The 17,100-nt window shown below is 40.0% G+C and overlaps 1 protein-coding gene across 3 annotated transcripts in view; it reads left to right on the plus strand.

Annotated features, from left to right (window-relative positions):
* Positions 1-1,415: 1,415 nt before the first annotated feature.
* The window catches only part of SLC16A7 (solute carrier family 16 member 7), an 80,334-nt gene continuing 64,649 nt past the window's right edge, over positions 1,416-17,100 (plus strand). The window contains exon 1 of one of the 3 annotated variants that reach the window (XM_085536536.1): positions 1,416-1,543. The gene's annotated coding sequence lies outside the window, so the exon portion shown is untranslated. Of the gene's footprint in view, positions 1,544-1,761; positions 1,961-6,899; positions 7,038-17,100 lie in introns of those variants that run through there. The other 2 variants (XM_015855221.3, XM_032443278.2) reach the window with 2 other exon arrangements.

Here is a 17,100-nt window from a genome sequence, read left to right on the forward strand (position 1 = left end):
ACCTGTGGTCTTGTAGTTGTGGGCCTGCCTGGAAGTGATCATGATTTTGAGCATGGCATTTGTACCAAAGTCCCCTTTGCTTGTATACCCAGGAGTCACTGCTTGGTATAGTTGGCCTCTCACAAGTGGTTTGTATTTTTTTTTTGTCTTCCAAAGCCTTTAGTGTGACCTGATGCCAGGACAGACCCTGTGACCATGGGTATTCTGGGCACAGCTTCCATCATACACTTGCACAGGAGATGACTGACACTGCTACTTGCATTAGTACAGCTGTGAGTTTCATGAGCAGCACTGGCAGTCCTTGTGGATATTTACTCCTAAAAATGACCTTGGGCCTAGGCAAGTAACTCAGTTACTACTTATGCGATGCCACAAAAAAACGGCTCCAAAATGTTCTGTTTGTTTCAGAAATAAAAGCATTTTCTATGTCACTTGAACTATTTACTGCTCCTTAAACAACTTGTGCCAGCATCTGTTCAGGGACAGGAGAGAGCTGGCTGCTTTACAGGCACGTGATAAATTACTCCCTTTTTCTGAAGCTGAAGAACTTCCAGTGGAGACTGATGATAGAAACATTTTAATAAAAGCATCTTAGAGAAAGAAGGAATTATCTTCTTATTTAATGTAAATTTTATACAAGAAAAATAAAACTTTTCTGGGGTATTCTGCTGTTTCGTTGTTCCCCCCCCCCCCCCCCCGAAAATTTTAGAAAGGTCAATGTACATTTTAGCTGACTCCAGCTAAGGGATGCAAACATTATTAGCAGAATATAGAAAAGCCTATCAAGTCCCCCTGTTGCTCAACAGCAGCTCAGCAAGCTGAATATTCTCAACTAAACCCCAACTTCTCTCTCCATATCCATAAAGATGTACTCCCAGTTCTTAAAATGTCTGTGAAGGTCCTGTTCGTAAAGTTTGAACCAAATGCTCTGAATGCATTAAAGTTATTTTAAAAAAATAATAAAAAAATCACATGGTCTTCGCATTTACTTTTTGTACATATTTTGCAACATAATGTCAACAACTGTAACTATTTCTTTTCAGATTACTTAAAATGTTGCACATGACATGCAACATTACCCATGAGAATAGGCATTTATGGTAAAGGCTTTAATTATCTAATGATGTGGTTATGTTCCATCATTTACCCATAGGAGTTCAGCCTCAAGGACAGAATTTGGGGATGATTTAATGGCTGTTCTCAGAAGTATGTTCATGGCTTATACAAAACAGTTCCTGAATTTTTCTGGGGAGTGTGGAGGTAGGGAAAAGGGAGAGAGAGCCACGACTTCAATCAAGAACTCATTCCTCATGGCCAGATTTGCTGCTTGATACGGTGAAGTTCTCCCATTTTCCACGCTAAGATCGCTGTCATTTTTTCTTGACATAAGCTTGGCTCCCCTTGCTGTAACCTTTGTGTGGAACAGCCAGAGAGTGCAAACAGCCTCATGATGTGCAACACTCGGTGCCCCGTGTCCCGCTGAGAAGGACAGAGGGGTGGGGCGACGGGGCGGACGGACACGACTAGTCCTGGCCGAGCCGAGGTGAGGAGCGTGACACGCGGCCGAGACACCACGCGGGCGCTGGGTCGGGCGGGGGCCGGGCGCTGCCTTTCTCTCTGGCTCGTCGTCTCCGGGCCGGGCGCCGCGCCCCCGCCGGCCCCGCGGAGCCGGGTTGGGCAGCCCGGGAGGCGTCTCCTCCGCAGCCCCCGCCCCGCCGCGCCGGTGCTGAAGCGCCTCGGCCGCTCCCCCGCAGCACCCCCGGGACAGCGGCGCCCCGTCGGCCCCGCAGCAGCACCCGGGCCTCCCTCCCAACCACCCGGCCCGGGCTCTCCTGCCGTGGCTCTGCTGCCGAGGCAGCCTCATGGGGAATAAATAAATTCATAGCCCCGCTCACCCCCGCGGCAGCAAGAGAAGCCGGCGGCGGCCGCGGGATTAGATCCAGCCCGAGCTAGAGACCAGGTAACGTAACCTACCCGCCAGGAGGGAGGAGGAGGAGCAGCGAGGCCGCTGAGGTCGCCCCCATCGGGGAGGGCTCCGGGGGACGGAGACGGGGCTGCCACAGCCGGGGCGCGACGGCGTCCCCCCCATCCCCCCCCAGCCCCGTTCGCTGTGCGCGCCGCAGTGTCAGTCACACACACGCTCACGCACACGAGCCGCCACCCACGCGGGGATGGATGGACGGACGGACGGATGGATGGACGGATGGATGGGTGGATGGATGGATGGATGGATGGATGGATGGATGGATGGATGGATGGATGGATGGATGGATGGATGAAAGGACGGACACCGCCCCTCGCGGGCGCTGCCCGCCGGTCCCGAAGCAGCCGCTGTTGAGAGGCGCCGCACGCCTCGCCGTGCCCATGCGGCCGCCGGGCGCTGACAGCGGGCGGGGAGGCGGGGAGGCGGGCGGCGGGGCCGAGCCGAGGCCGCATCCCAGGGCGTTGCCGCACCTCCCGCTCTTCGCAGAGCGAGTCCGCGGCCAGGGCCGCCTCCGCCTCGGGGCAGCTCCGCCGGGAGACGTGGGCGGGAAGAGCGGCAGCGAGGCTACATCAGTGTGCCTGACTGGGCGTCACTTGGAGGCAGTGGCCCCTAGGGGAGCGGCGACGTCACGCCGCTATGCTCGGGGAGGGTCTGCGGGGACCCTGCGCTGAAGCTCTGCCTGGCGTGGGCAGGGCCGCTGCGAGCCCAGCAGCGCTGGTTCATCATCTCCAAACACCGCTGGCTTTGCTCAGAGGCTGTTCATCCAGCTCTCCCCGTGACTGGTACCAGAGCCGGGAGAACACTCCTCCATCGTTATTTTTATATGACCTCTGCTAGCACACAGGGGACACAGCGTCCTTGAAGTCTCTCTTGTGTGGGGCATTGATAGCCTTGTCCCGAAAGAAAAGGGTTTCTGTGTGCACACAGATCTCTGTGCCCTGGTTGAAGTGACCCTTATAAGACACTGGAGGTGGGATACGGCCCTAACACAGACCTTTTCACATTCTGAAGACCAAAATGTGTTCTGGTGCTCCAGGGAGGGCCACTGATCTCTTCATCCCTGCAATCATGCAGACATGCTGCTGCTTTTCAAACCAGAGGTGAACAAGAAAACTGAACAGAGAAAAATAACATTTAGAGAAAGCATTTTTATTATTTATTTATTTATTTATTTATTAGATGCAAGCCTGAACTTTTAAGCAAAGAGGAAATCTTACTGAGATTTTTCTTGCTTTTCTGCCAAACAGCTTTCAGTAAACTGAGGGATGCGGATGCCTTCTGCAGGCATCCATTCCTGACTCTGTGGTCTCTATAATAACCACCTGTGTCTCCATAGTGACATCCACCTGTGTCTCCAGTTACATATCAAATAGCAATGAAAGGGGTGCTTGCAGCTTCCCTTGCAGAAACGGAGCCATAAACTTAACTGCACACTAGTTGAGACAGTGAGCCTTTGCTCTCTAGATGAACCATGATATGAAAGTTGGTCTCCATGATGGGGGAGGGAGTAGACTGATATTTAAAGGAAACAGTAAACTGACAAGTAGTTCAGTAAAAGTGGCAGTGTTTTTATTTGTACATATTAAATTCGTAAATAATACATAAATGATTCCCTTCTTACTTTTAAAGACAGCTCTCTCCCCTCTTCTTCCATGATTCCTGACTTTGGATATCATACTTGAGAATGATTACTGAATGGCTTCCACATAAAAGGAAAACAAGAAACTATATTTCAAAAGTTTCTATAGTGTGAGCAATTAATTACAGAACTATCTATAACTTCACATATCTGAATAGCTCAGCTGACTTAGTTTGGAACACAGTGTTTCTAGTATAAGTGACTTCAGAGCAAAACAGGCCTTTGAGTAAGGCAAATACTGGTAGCTGGAGGTCATGGATTTTGTGTGTGTGTGTGTGTGTATGAGTGATTTTGTTAAAAATATATTTTTCTTTCATTACATTTCTTCCTTGGATTTTGTTCACTACTTTCTACATTTTTACTATTCCTTTGTGTATGCATACTTCTGGTATCCATTGGTTTTCTGTTCCTTCATTTTAGGAAAAAAGAAAAAAATCCACTTTAGTAATATTTTTCTTGTCCTCTTTTTATGGCATGCATGTGGCTTTGCTTGCAGTATCTCCTGGTTATTGTTTAAGGAAGGAGACTACACCTCACCTGATTTTTCTCCTATTGCAACATCACTGGATACTTGTGAAGAGTAGAATTTTTCTTAAGTAGATTTCAGCTTTAGTAAAGATGATGTCTGAGTGAAATTCTGAATTAATTCTATACCTAACTTTCTTTGCTAGAGTTAATGCTGTCCATTTTCTTACGTGAGAGTCAAGACAAGAAAAATGGTCTTTGTCTATCCTAATTATTTTTAATATTTTTTAAAATATTTTTTTAATAATTGATAGCAAATATTTCCTGTATCTGTTCAGATATATATGATGTCCTAATGTTTGTACAGTACCAAGGAGAATATTGCATCGGAAAATAGGATTTCATTCGTCAGCTGTTTTATGTATCAAGGAAATGTGAGAAACAGGCTTTGTTCCACATATGCATCCCAGTCCAAACCTGCATTCTTTGGCATGTTTGTGTTTCTGAGCCATTGTGCCAAGTTTCGTAATTTTATTGTGAACCTTGGAACCTAAGCAAAAGTAGTTGGGATGTGGGAGTAAGGGTATGATATTCTATAACTTGAGTAATATAGGATGTTGGGCTAACCTGCTTAGCTTTACATTCTATCATGTATTTTCAGTATTTCTTATAGCTGTTGTTCTGTAGTTAAAGAATCAAAACAAGCTTTTACTGAAGAACAAATTCATAGTTCACAGGTTATGGTGTCTGGCAAACTAGAAGGAGTCTCAGTTTTGTTTGTTTGATTATTTGTTTGTTTTTTTTTCTTTGCAATCTCTTGAGTTTTAATTTATAATAATTATGTCTGGAGGAAAGGTGATCACAGAATTGCAGGGATTGGAAGTGTCCTCAAGAGATCGCTGAGTCCAACCACCAGCTAAAGCAGGTACCCTACAATAGGTCACACAGGTAGGCACTCAGATGGGTCTTGAACATCTCCATAGAAAGAGACTACAGCCTCTCTAGGTGGCCTGTTCCAATGCTACATCATCCTTACCATAAAGAGGTTCTTCCACATGTTAGTATGGAACTTCCTATGCTTGTTCTATTACTACACATGACCAAGAAGAGCCTGACTTTATCCATTTGCCTCCCACATCCCTTTAGAACAATTCCTTATCATCAGCTCCTTTTATTGATTATATTTTTGAATTTAGTTTATAAAGTGATGTTAGGTGGTTGGTTCCTTTATTTGTTATCATCAAGCTCAAGTCACCAATTACTTCCTACATATATATATATATATATTATTTTCAGGACATAGTGCTTTCCTGTCTCATGATGCTTGCAGTAATATGTAATAAGATGTGTGCATGGAAAGCAATTGCTGAAAAAGTGAATAAGTATTATCAAAAGGATATTGACATTAATAGGGCAGTTAAAAAAAAAAATCAAAAAAAAAGAATCCCAATAGAGAAAGAGGAAAAATAATGGGACAAAAATAGGACTTTACTTTGACACTTCCCATTATATGATTTTTCTCTGGGTGGCTTAAGAAATGGAACTGATCTTAATTCACAAAATCAGAAAGTAATAGAGAACAAGTTTAACTCTGAGGTGATTATTTATTTATTTATTTATTTAGCCTTTGATGTGTGTTGTTTGGACTTGTTGTCCTGATTATTCAATGTGAAATACTGAACCAACAAGGAGGCGGTTGTCTGAGTAATAGTGGAAATCATGGTGGATTTGGCATTCTTTTCTTATTGTTCCTATAAAAGATGACGAAAGTGTATGATTTTAACAATGCACATGTAAATCTCTGCAGACTAGACTTGCCCAAACACATGAAGGATATGTTTGCCACTCAAAAAATACTTTCCAGTTGCTTTGACAGGAAGTTTGGTAGTTATTTCACTTTCAGATCATTTTTGTTTTTTTCTGTGGATCAGATTTTCCTGTGGCGGACTCAGCTGTAGGTGGTGATCAAGGTGATGATCAGTGTGGGAACATTCAGAAAGCATATGCTGCACAGAATACTGTTCAGATCATGTCCTATATGAATAGCCTTTATTGTCTTTATATATTTTTACGAAGTTCTTTAGATTAGCTTATCTTCCCTCAGCTATTAGAAGGCTCCTGCTACTCCTTCAGACATGTTGCTCTCATCAGATGGCCTCTATGGAATCAAACTGTTGGCAGCACTCTCAATTTTGGCACACAGGGATAATGAATATAAAACAGTGACTAGTAATTGTGTTCAAAGTGTATTCAACATCGAAGATTTTTTACCATTTGCGTAGTGATAGTACAGTGATGAATGTTGCCTTTTGCATGATGTGCATGCAGCAGAAATTAGTAAAATCAGTCCCAAAGCAATGCTGCATAATTCCTAAGTATATAAGTGGTTTTCTTTTCAAAGAAATATAAACATTAATGTACATTTTAGCTTTCATTCTCAGCAACATGCTTGCAAGTATAAGAAGTTATTTAGGCACACCTGTAGTCTATGGGACAAGCAAAAATGAGTCAGTAAAAGATAAAATTTCAAATTGTTTCTGCATCAGCTTTAGGCTTATACTTCTCAGTGCTTGTTTTCCATATCCAAGAAATATTGAAAACAAATGTGTACACTACTAGAAGTGTACAGTACTACAAGTGTCAACGTCTTATGGGCCCGTCCTGCCCAAACAAGCCAAAGAGGATATACCGTTGCTATGAAAAGAAATATACATGCAAAATGCGTTATTATTATCCAGAGAGATCTAGATAGGCTGGATCAATGGGCTGAGGCCAGCTGTTCAAAAGACCGAGTGCTGGGTCCTGCACCTCAGTCACAACAGCCCTATTCATCGCTACAGGCTTGCAGCATAGTGGCTGAAAAGCTGCAAGCAGGGAAAGGGCTAATTGACAACCATCAGAACATGAGCCATTAGACAATGACCTCTAGTTTCACCAGGAGAGATTCAGGTAGGTTATCTGGAAAAATTTCTTCTCAGTAAGGGTGATCAAGTGCTGGAACTTACTGTGCTGTTCAGGGAGGTGGTTGAGTCACTGTCCCTGGAGGTATTCAAGAATCATTTAGATGTGGCACTGAGTGACATGATTTAGTGGGCATGGTGATTGTGGGTTGACAGTTGACCTAGATGATCTCTGTGGTCTTTTTCAACCTTAATGATGCTATAAATAGGACTGGATTTGGGTCTGAAACTAGGTGCCGGACCCTTATCCTCAGCAATGCTTTCTGCTGGTGTTAGAAATGGAGAATGGGGAGATATAAACTTCCAGCTGGAAATAAGGGTGATTTAAGGGTTGGGAAAAAGTGTGTTCGGGACAGAGACTCAAGTGAGCTGAGTGGTGTGTGTCAGGGAGCTGGTGGAGAGAACAGAGGAGGTAGAGAGAATAGAGCCTCACCGACAGGGAAATCAGTTCTGTAAACTGAAGAAGACAGTGGACCTATCAGCCAATTACCAAATACTTTTTAAGATGTACTCCTTATAGTAATTTTTATATAGTGTTAAACTGAGGACTTCCTTTCTGTCCTAAGGAATTTAGAGTATCTTTGCTCATTGTGTTACACAGGGGTCCTAACTCCTTGTCTTTCATTACGTTGCCTCTCTTCCACTCTTCTACTGCTAATAAAGATGAATAAAGGGACTCAGTAGCCCATAATTAGAAGTCACAGCACCAGGTTTTGGAAAAAAAGTGATTAAAACTTGTATATTTTGAGACCTGTGGGTTGTATATTCAAAGAAAATGAGAAAAGTATATGCCATAATAGCTTATATGAAGCATGAAGCGTATTTTGAGTTTGCGAAGAATAAGGGAAAAGGAGATCCTTTGCTCTTGTTCTTTTGTAGATATAATTATGCTGTCTAGAAGCATAAGGGCTTTATTTTAATGTTTTTCTGATGTATTTATCCTAAGGGAGATGTTTTGTTGTTGTTATTCTGGATACAAGAGTGCTTTATTTCAATGTAGGTTAATTATTTATTCATACATAGCAACAGTGCAGCACAGTGTCATATATGACCTCTTTTGGTTTTAGCTGTATTAGTACAGTGAAGGAGGTTTGTAAGTGAAGTTAGTGAATGTAATGTCCAAACTTGCATAAGTCTGAGAAACCAGGGAAGGATGTTTAAAGCTGACATCTGAGCACACTGTGGCATTTTCTGTCTCTTATGTTCAGAGATGCATTAAAAGAATATGACAGTAATGCTAATTGTCATTTCCTGTTTCTGTGACTCAAGTATTTTGTCTCTGTACTCTAGTGCAATTCCACTGGGTTGCTCTTTGTTTACATACATTAAGGGCTGAGTACGCTCTTTTGATTGCTTCCAAAGACATTTGGATCACTGACTTTGACTTGCCTGATTAGTTTAAATGAAAATTATTTCTCTTAATCATTATCAAAGTGATTTCTGTCTTGAAACAAATACTTTTATGTGTCCTTCTATGTCCTTCATTTCCCCTCATTTCTTTCTGTGGGAGCATTTTCCGCCTATTAGAATGGGGGGAGATATCAAAGAAACCTTTTTGCTCTGCTCATCTTACTGGTATGCTGTATTTTCCACACTAAAACTGGAAATGGTTACATCCTCACTTGTAAGATAGCTTTTATATGGAGTAGATGATACTCCTCCATAATAACCAGTAGGTATGTTACCTTTAGACTTGCAAGTGTTTACATTCTTTACTCTTAGTGTGTTTTGTTTATTATTTCTGCTTTTCAGATCTCATGGGTAAAGGAAAATATGTAGCCATGGAGAATGACAAATTGAAGAGGCAAAAACAGAGTAGAAGTGCAAGAGATGTTATTATTTTGAGGAATTTCATGAAGGCTAATACCTTCAAGCTATCAGAAGCAGAATGATGGATCATATTTTCACAGTAGTTTCAAGAAGTCTTTATTTACTTATTTATTTACTTACTTACTTCTGAGAAAGTAGTAGAAAGAATGTTGACTTTAGCTTTTATTCTATCTGTGTGCTTATTGTAGGCTGTAGCAATATTTTTTTTGTTGATGAATTGTTTTATCCAATCACAAAATGGCACACTCGTATAACAAGATTTCTTCCAAATGTGATTCTAATAAAAGAATAAATAAAATATACTACAAGGAAAACTAACCATCAAAAATATAATTCTCAAACCTCAGTACAACAATCTAGAAAATAAAAATTAGATATTGAATCTTATTGTTTAGCTTGAGAATTCTTGAGTTCCAGGAGTACTTTGCAAAAAGACATGGTCAGAAACATTTAATTTAACATTACTCTTAACGCATAAATCTATTAAAGATTATTCCATTTAGATTTCCTTGAGTAAAGATCTAAAGTCTATGACTGCAGGAGAGGGAGACATGGACTCTGCAGGATAGATTTGTTCCATGAGTTTCTCCCCACTTACTGATTGTACAGCACTGTGAACTCACCCTACAGTGCTTGCTTGCAGAGTTCATCTGCACATGAATAGATGACTCACTCTCACTTGTACTATTAAAAAGGCACTTTGACATAAGAAATGAATATGTCATGTGTGCATTTCCGTGTCTGGTACTGCCCAGACACAAAAGGATGTGTTGATTCAACTGAAGGTTTCCAACTTCAAATTATTTTTGCTATATATTAAAAAAGAGAGCTAAATTATTTCCACAATTCTGTTTATTAGTAAAGCTAATTGTTTTACGCAACCTGCATAAATATGTTCATACATGATCAGATATGAAAGCCTGTTCTTTCCACAACTAATACAAGTTCTTTTTCTGACTCTGACAGCATAAGCCACTGATAATGTAACAAGACGTTCTTTCTTAACTAAGTAACCAGCTTGCACTTCTAGGTGTATTTAAGTATTGCATAAAGGCTGTATATTGAAAATTATGTTCTTAATCCTCTCTTCTTGCTCATCAATGTGTTTCAGCGGCAACACTTTTTTTCTTGTACCAATTTCCTGAAAAATATAGCAGTTAGTTGATATATAACAGTTTATTTTTAAAGTATTACACCCAGATGCTCCTCTAATAAAATAGAATTCTCACAGAATACTGAGTTATACTTTTCACTGGGGATGGAGTATTAATTTCAGTATTACTGGGTCCTAGATAAGGAGGTTGTTATCTCTCTTAATAACAGGAGCTTAAATCCTACTTCTCAATCAATCCTCTCATCTAACCAACTCTCTTAAAGGATAAAATCAGAAATTACAAATTTAGTCTGAACAGCCCAGCTTTCAAGTGTGTTGAAAGCAGATGCAGAGGTTTATATATTCCTTATAGAAGGAATAGTGTATACTTATGGATAGAAAGGGAAGACTGCTTCTTACAAGAACAGTTTGAAAGGTGTTATGAGGGTGAAGGAGGGGAAATGGCGCACTGGCAGTACCAGAGAGTGAGGAACTGTAGATCTGGACCCCGTAAGAATGCAAAAGGACTGAATGCTTTAAGATGTTGTAATGTCATTACTTTGTCTTAGCCCATGAACTGCCAGAACAGAACAGACGATCTTTTTGACAGGAGTTAGCAGTAATTTATCCCACTAAAGACTGAAGATCTTCAGTAATGAAGGAAATTTTTATTTATCCTACCAAACCAGAGAAGATTCTGTTTTTCAGTGCAAAGTGGCTAGTGTTCTCACTGGTTCTTCATGGTGTTCTCACTGCTCCAAAGGGGAGGTTGAGCTGTTTGGTCAGTCCCTGCTGGGTTCATTAACTTTATGTGTTTGTTTCTGTTACCCTAGTTGAGAAGAGAATAGTTTGCATTTATGTTACTAAAAGGCTGGACTTGAATTATTTAACCAAACCCCACAGAGCACAGAACCTTTTGTATTTGGTCAGACTTATGCTCCCAGGGTCATTTTCATCTGCCCCTCTGACCTTGCCAGAGGGAGTCGTTTATTTTTTCACTTGTTGGACAAGTTTATCTGAGTCCTGCTGAGGAGAAATGGGCTACCTACTTTCTGCTGCAAAAGGGAATCAAGGGAAACTGTTTTTTTTTTTTTTTTTTCCTTTTGTCCAAAAGAGAAAAAAGCTTATGTAAGACCTTTCTTTTTTTTTTTGGTAGGAGACTGGTGACAGCAGTGAAAATATGCTAAGTTTTGAAAGTAGAGAAAGGCAGGAAAGGTACATGTCATAACCCATCAGGCTGCTGGGCTTTCATTCGCTGGCAGTCCAGACATACATTGACTCATTTTCTGCCCTGCTCTTAAGGAAAGCCATTGTAACCCAAGATATCTAAAAAAGCTCCATGCCTCAAAGAGAAGGGATGAACAGTACTGTCAGACCACTGGCTTTAATTTAAACTGTAAAATGCAGCAGTATAAATAGAGACCAGATTGAGCCACAGGGTGACTTTTGAGAGGCTGTGCTAAGTTCACCATCTTTAAAAAAGACAAAACAGATGCTGTAGATCCACAGCAAACTAGTACAGTGATTTGAATCTTATACCTGTGGACATGAAATCTGTTAAATTTCACTCAAATAGATATACACAAGGTGGTTGATTAGTTGAGAGAGGAAAAATCTGAAAGTGAAAAAATGTGAACTATGAGGGAAAGGTGCTGCTGAAGTGGCATTCAGGCCAGCTGGGAGCTGCGTAAAATTTGTATCTCTCTTGAGGAGTCTCTGTTGGCAGGATTTGTGTGTATTTCAGCCCATAAAAATAAACCTGCTTTACGTTGGTAGAAACTGCAGCCAAGAGTTATCCCTTGGGGGTGAAGGCTTCTGCCAGAACAGCTGCCCCTCTAGGCAAAGTACAAAGAAATTACACCGCACCCTTTAATCACTACAGGGTATGTCTCCTTGTCTTTAAACAAAAATACTTCATCAGTTGCTGGATATTTTTGTCACTGTGCTTGAGGATTGAAGAACTATGTACCCAAGCACAACTGTCATGTTGCCACTTTAATCTATGCTTACACTTATTGCTTACTTGTTTTAAATGCCTCTCTTAATCATGTGGATGAAAACCAAGTGTACTTCCAACAAACATAACATGTTTAAAGTTTTATGTGTGTAAATCATAACCTAAAAGCTGTAGACTTTCTTAAAGGCAGGAAACAAACATTTTTTTCCTTAGCGTAGCTATGAAACTACAAATATTTACTACATTAAAACAGGAGTCTTTCACAAGACTGACACTGTTCAAAGTTAAGATACCAGAAAACACTGTAGTACCATTCAATTCAAGCTCATTTTCCTTTTCTCTTATATTTTCAGTGTCTTCACAGCATCGTGTCTTTTCTGGAGAACACCTTTCGTTTCTAAAACTCACTAAGCTTTATGCACACACACTAAGTTCTACAGAATTGGGCTCACGTACATTATCTGATATGACTATAGATATGTATTTTTTTTTACTTGTTTGTAAACAGAATAATTCATGAAAGAGAAATGAAGGAATTTGGTATCAGAATTAAAAGTGACCCAAGTAAAACAGAAAATTTGCAAGCATCTGTTAGTGATTTGAGCATATTTTGTCCCTCATAAGCTAGAGTTTTTTTATTTTTGTTTTTTCTTAAAACAAGAGAGTTAGCCACTGGGTTTTTTTTTGTGTCTTGTGGGTGATGTTTTATAAGTTCATACAGCAAAATGTAAGATAATGAGGAAAACTGAGGGGAAATTGAGGTACTGGAGAAACATGAAACATCACTCCTGTGGCAAACAAGCCTCAGATCAGCTGTCAAGTCTTTCCTTACCTTGGACTTTGTATCCTGGTGTGTGCTTGAACTGTTGAGCTGTGAGAGGGTAAGCCCGGCAGCCTTGGAGGCTGGTAGATTAGGAAGGCAGAGTGGACATAGGGCTATCAGCAAGGAGCAGGCAGGCACTGCTGGGAAGGGCTGGCAGACTGGTGGGGAACGTGTGTTTTCGCAGCACTGCCATTGCAGTCAGTGTCAAATTACAGGTAGCAAGAAGTATTGATGTTTTTCTTGAGCCTGAGATTTTCAACTTGGTGCACAGGCGCACACTGTGCTTGATGCAGCTTGTAAGTCACCAGTATGCCTGGCTTATTCCGAAGGATGGTGTACAAGAGGGAGATGTTACCACTGCCTCTTTCCAGTCCTCTCCTTGTAGGCAGATAAAAAATCTTAATGCCCATGGACATCAGCTCAGTCTTTTCCTACTGTTGTCTCTTTGTGATTCCTTTTGGTCTTTTCCATTCAGTTCTAAATGCTAGCCACTGTCAACAAGTGCCTACAGGAGAATCAAGCAAGATCCAGCCCCAAAGGATATGAGTTCACGCAAAGTTAGGCAATGTGATGTGCAACGTAACTTTCATATTTGCATTTTCTTAATACCTAACACACTGAAACTTGTTTTTAATAGGCATTTTCATGTCTTGTGACATGTCTTATTACTCAAGCTCTTGCGTATATGCAGTTATCTAAGCCAACATTATCATTCAGGCCTGAATGCTTTTTACATAATTCACAGAAAATTCTTTTAAATGAATATTATATGTGGTGTTTTTCTTCTGCAAATATATTTACTAGGAAATTCTTAAGCCTATTCAGAAGGTTTTCTTACTTTATCTGGCAAACCGTTATTGTTGTTCTGGTTAGTAGTAAGCTATTCCTGATGCATATCCTGTATCTGTATTATCAGGAACAGCCTTAGGTATTTTTTTGCCTTGAGTAAAATATATTCTGCTGCCTCTACTCCAGCATTTGTAAGAAATCATATTTAATACCACCTGTTTTTATAGACTTTTAGAATGCTACATTATTGAGCTATTACAAAGCATAGTCTCAGAAAGTTCCAGAAAAAAATATGAGACAAAGTATGTATACCTTATAAAAATTAATGCCTTATTAGCAATTTAATCAGTGCAGTCACAAATTGGCTTTGAAAATGCTGCCTTTCCAATTCTGCAGCAACTGGGCAACTGTCCAGTCTTTACATAAGGTAAGCTGCCCTCTGCATTGTTCTGTAAGGCACTGAACATCGTTTCAAGTTTTAATTGGTGTTTGGATGGTTTATGTGATTATTTGGTTGAGCAAATTGTGAATTAATACTGCACATCTGAAATCTGTCACTGTTTTCTTTTTATAAAAAGATGGCTAGAGATTTTCTTTTGCTATGTAAGACTTGAAGATTTACTTTAAAAATGGATAGTATTAGTTAGCTATGTTATGTACATAAGGCATGAGATTGTTTATCTTCATCTTCCATAAATTTTCCTCTACACAGCCGTGATAGCCACAAAAATGTTAGTAATGCAGTATTTCAGAGTTACACATTTTACAAACACAGCAAAAGAAAATCCTGTACAAAATGGGTATTGCAGCACATGCTGTTCGGAGACTCATTGCTCAGCAAAAATGAACTTATTTTTCACAGCAATAAAAAAAAAAAGATTGCAAAATTTCAGATTTCAATGCTGTGTTGTTAAGTTGTGGATCTCTTTCAAGGAAGATCACAAGAACCTTTTATTAAAATTTAGAAAATACATTTTTCAATTCTGTATTTTATTGCGGGTTACATAAACAGAAAAATCACTTCCTACTCCAAGAAAACTTCACATTGGACAGGAAGAAGCATCTGGGTCATTAATGGAGTATTCCATACTAAGAAAATGCATTGTGGGCAAATATGGGTAGATTAATCTGATCAAATGCAGAGCTCAGCAGCGTAGATATGTATATTTGAGCTGATTATCTGTCTACCTATTTTATATAATGGATAGATATAGTTTATGTTTCAGGTCATTTAACTGTAATTCAGACATGTGAAAAGGTGATACATATCTCAGAAGTTTATTTTTGCCCATTGACTATAAATGACTATAAATGGAATGAGGATACTGAGATCACTTATAGATGCTAGTACTTTCAGTATCTAAAGACGGCTGTGATGAGTCCCTCCTTTAAATCAGAAACAATTATAGATGTTCTGTAAACCGGAGAATACATTTAAGGCTTTATTACAAACCTTCATCTTTCTTAAAATGTGATAAGCTAAAATTACATAGTAGGAGGAGAGACGGGAGAAAAGGAGATTCTCCCCCAATATCTGAGATGTTGTAGGTGCTCAGCCAAATATATATATATATATACACACATATACATATATATATATATATATTTTTATATATATATATATATATATATATAATATATATATATATATGTTGGCATATATATAATATTATAATGGAAATTATATGGAAAAAAACAGTGACCAAATTCCAAACCCCTGTTTAGCTTAAAGCACTACTGCCACTGCTAATGTAAAGCATTCTTTCATGAACAAAAAAAAGTATCCTTAGATTGTGATCGAAGGACAAATTGTTCTAGAGTGTTAAATATATAACTTGGCTGTATGGAAAAGAGATTATTTTTTAGATGTCTGTGAATAAGCAGATGTACTGGGACAGACATTACTGAGTAGCAAATCTGAGCTGGTGTTCTGGTGATCATCCAAAGTAAATGATTGTTGTGAACCTACCTCAATTTTTACAGTTTAAGCTTATGATCTGAGAAGTAATTCTCAGCCTGTTTCTGGTGCCTGGCTTTCTTCCAGGTGTTAGCGGTTAAATTTAATGAGCATGTGTCTATGTATGAGTGGTCAGCAATGTGCAGTAAAGTAGCTACATCTAGGCACCCATCTCAGAGGAGTTCTCAAGGAGCTAGGTCTGTATTATACTTAAAAATCTACTGCTACTATTAGTCACAAAATATCCTGCTAGTCTTGTATGCTGAGTTGGGTAGTAGCCTCTGGTATGTCTAAATTTTTATAGACAATAGACGAGGACAGCATTAACTTCATTTTTGTGAAGTTCAAGCTGATGGTGAACTGGAGGCCAGCTGCCTGCCATTTGTGTGCCCTATGCCAATTAGCTCTGTCACTCAGAAGTGCACTTTAATGTGAGCTCTGACCCTCTACTTCATGCTCAGTTCCCTGTATTTAGAGGTGTAGGCACAGATTTAAGCCCTTCTGTTTGCAATCTGAAGCATGTGGATGCACTCCAGCTCTGATCCACCACCATGGTGCCCAGTTAGTGCTTTTCCAGTCTTCCTGGTGTTGATTCTGTGTAGTGTCGCTAGAGGACATATATGGATGCACCTTCTAATGTGTTGCTGTTAGCCTGCTGTTATTCTCTTTCTACGGTTGCTGTTTGTGGATGCAGAAATGTTGAGGCCACAGCTGATTTATCTTCCCCTGCTCTGGCTCTCCCCGGGTGGGCCAGGAGCCTGTGAAAGGAAGGGCCTCTCCTGAAGGCCACAGCAGGGGGAACATCTTTGCTGACACAACTGAGAAGCTGCACCCACAACTACATACAAGTTGTCAAAGTGTAACAGAGCGTATCCAGCACAAACAATAGCTTGCTTCCTATTTCTTCCCAATAATAGGAAACGTGCTATTGTTGTTACCACATGCTCTCAGTCAGAGTTCAACAACCCATGTTTACTTCCTTTTTTCACTCTTCTTATGTGCGTGTCAGCAAACTTGTTCCCTTCCTGTGTTGTCTTCAGTACTGGGACAGACACCCTTTGCAAAGAGCCCTCCCTGCAGTTCTGTATTAGAGGCTTACCTATTCCTGCTACATATTATCTCCACTGTATTTCTTCCATCCTGGAGGAGCCATTTCAGCTTCAAATTAAAGTTTCAGACAGTACAGAGATCAATTAAATGATAATATTTTGTCGTGATTAGGATGGTATTTTTCTTTAAGCAGTATTCACTCTGGGTGTGCTTATAGGAGTTCTAAAATTCATCTCACTTTCCATGGGAGATTGTCACAGCTCTTTTAAATGCTGATCACCATTATAATCACATATATATATATTTCCCCAGATAAATAATAATAATAATAATAATTTAAAAAAGAAAAAATGTGGGAATTGTTTTTTTCCCTGTGAATATTCCAAGTACTGGACTGTGAAAGCAACAGCAATTTTCTTATAAAAACCTGCCACAGGGACTGCCTGATATTCCTGATCAATGCACTTCTAAGACCTTTAAGGCTTTAATATCAGTTACACAGTGGACAAGGAGAAGTTTCAGTTGTTCTGATTTGAACTGACAGAATGTTTTT

Source organism: Coturnix japonica, chromosome 1, assembly GCF_054131305.1.
Source record: "Coturnix japonica strain WE chromosome 1, WE-NBRP24, whole genome shotgun sequence".
Taxonomy (NCBI): Eukaryota; Metazoa; Chordata; class Aves; order Galliformes; family Phasianidae; genus Coturnix; species Coturnix japonica.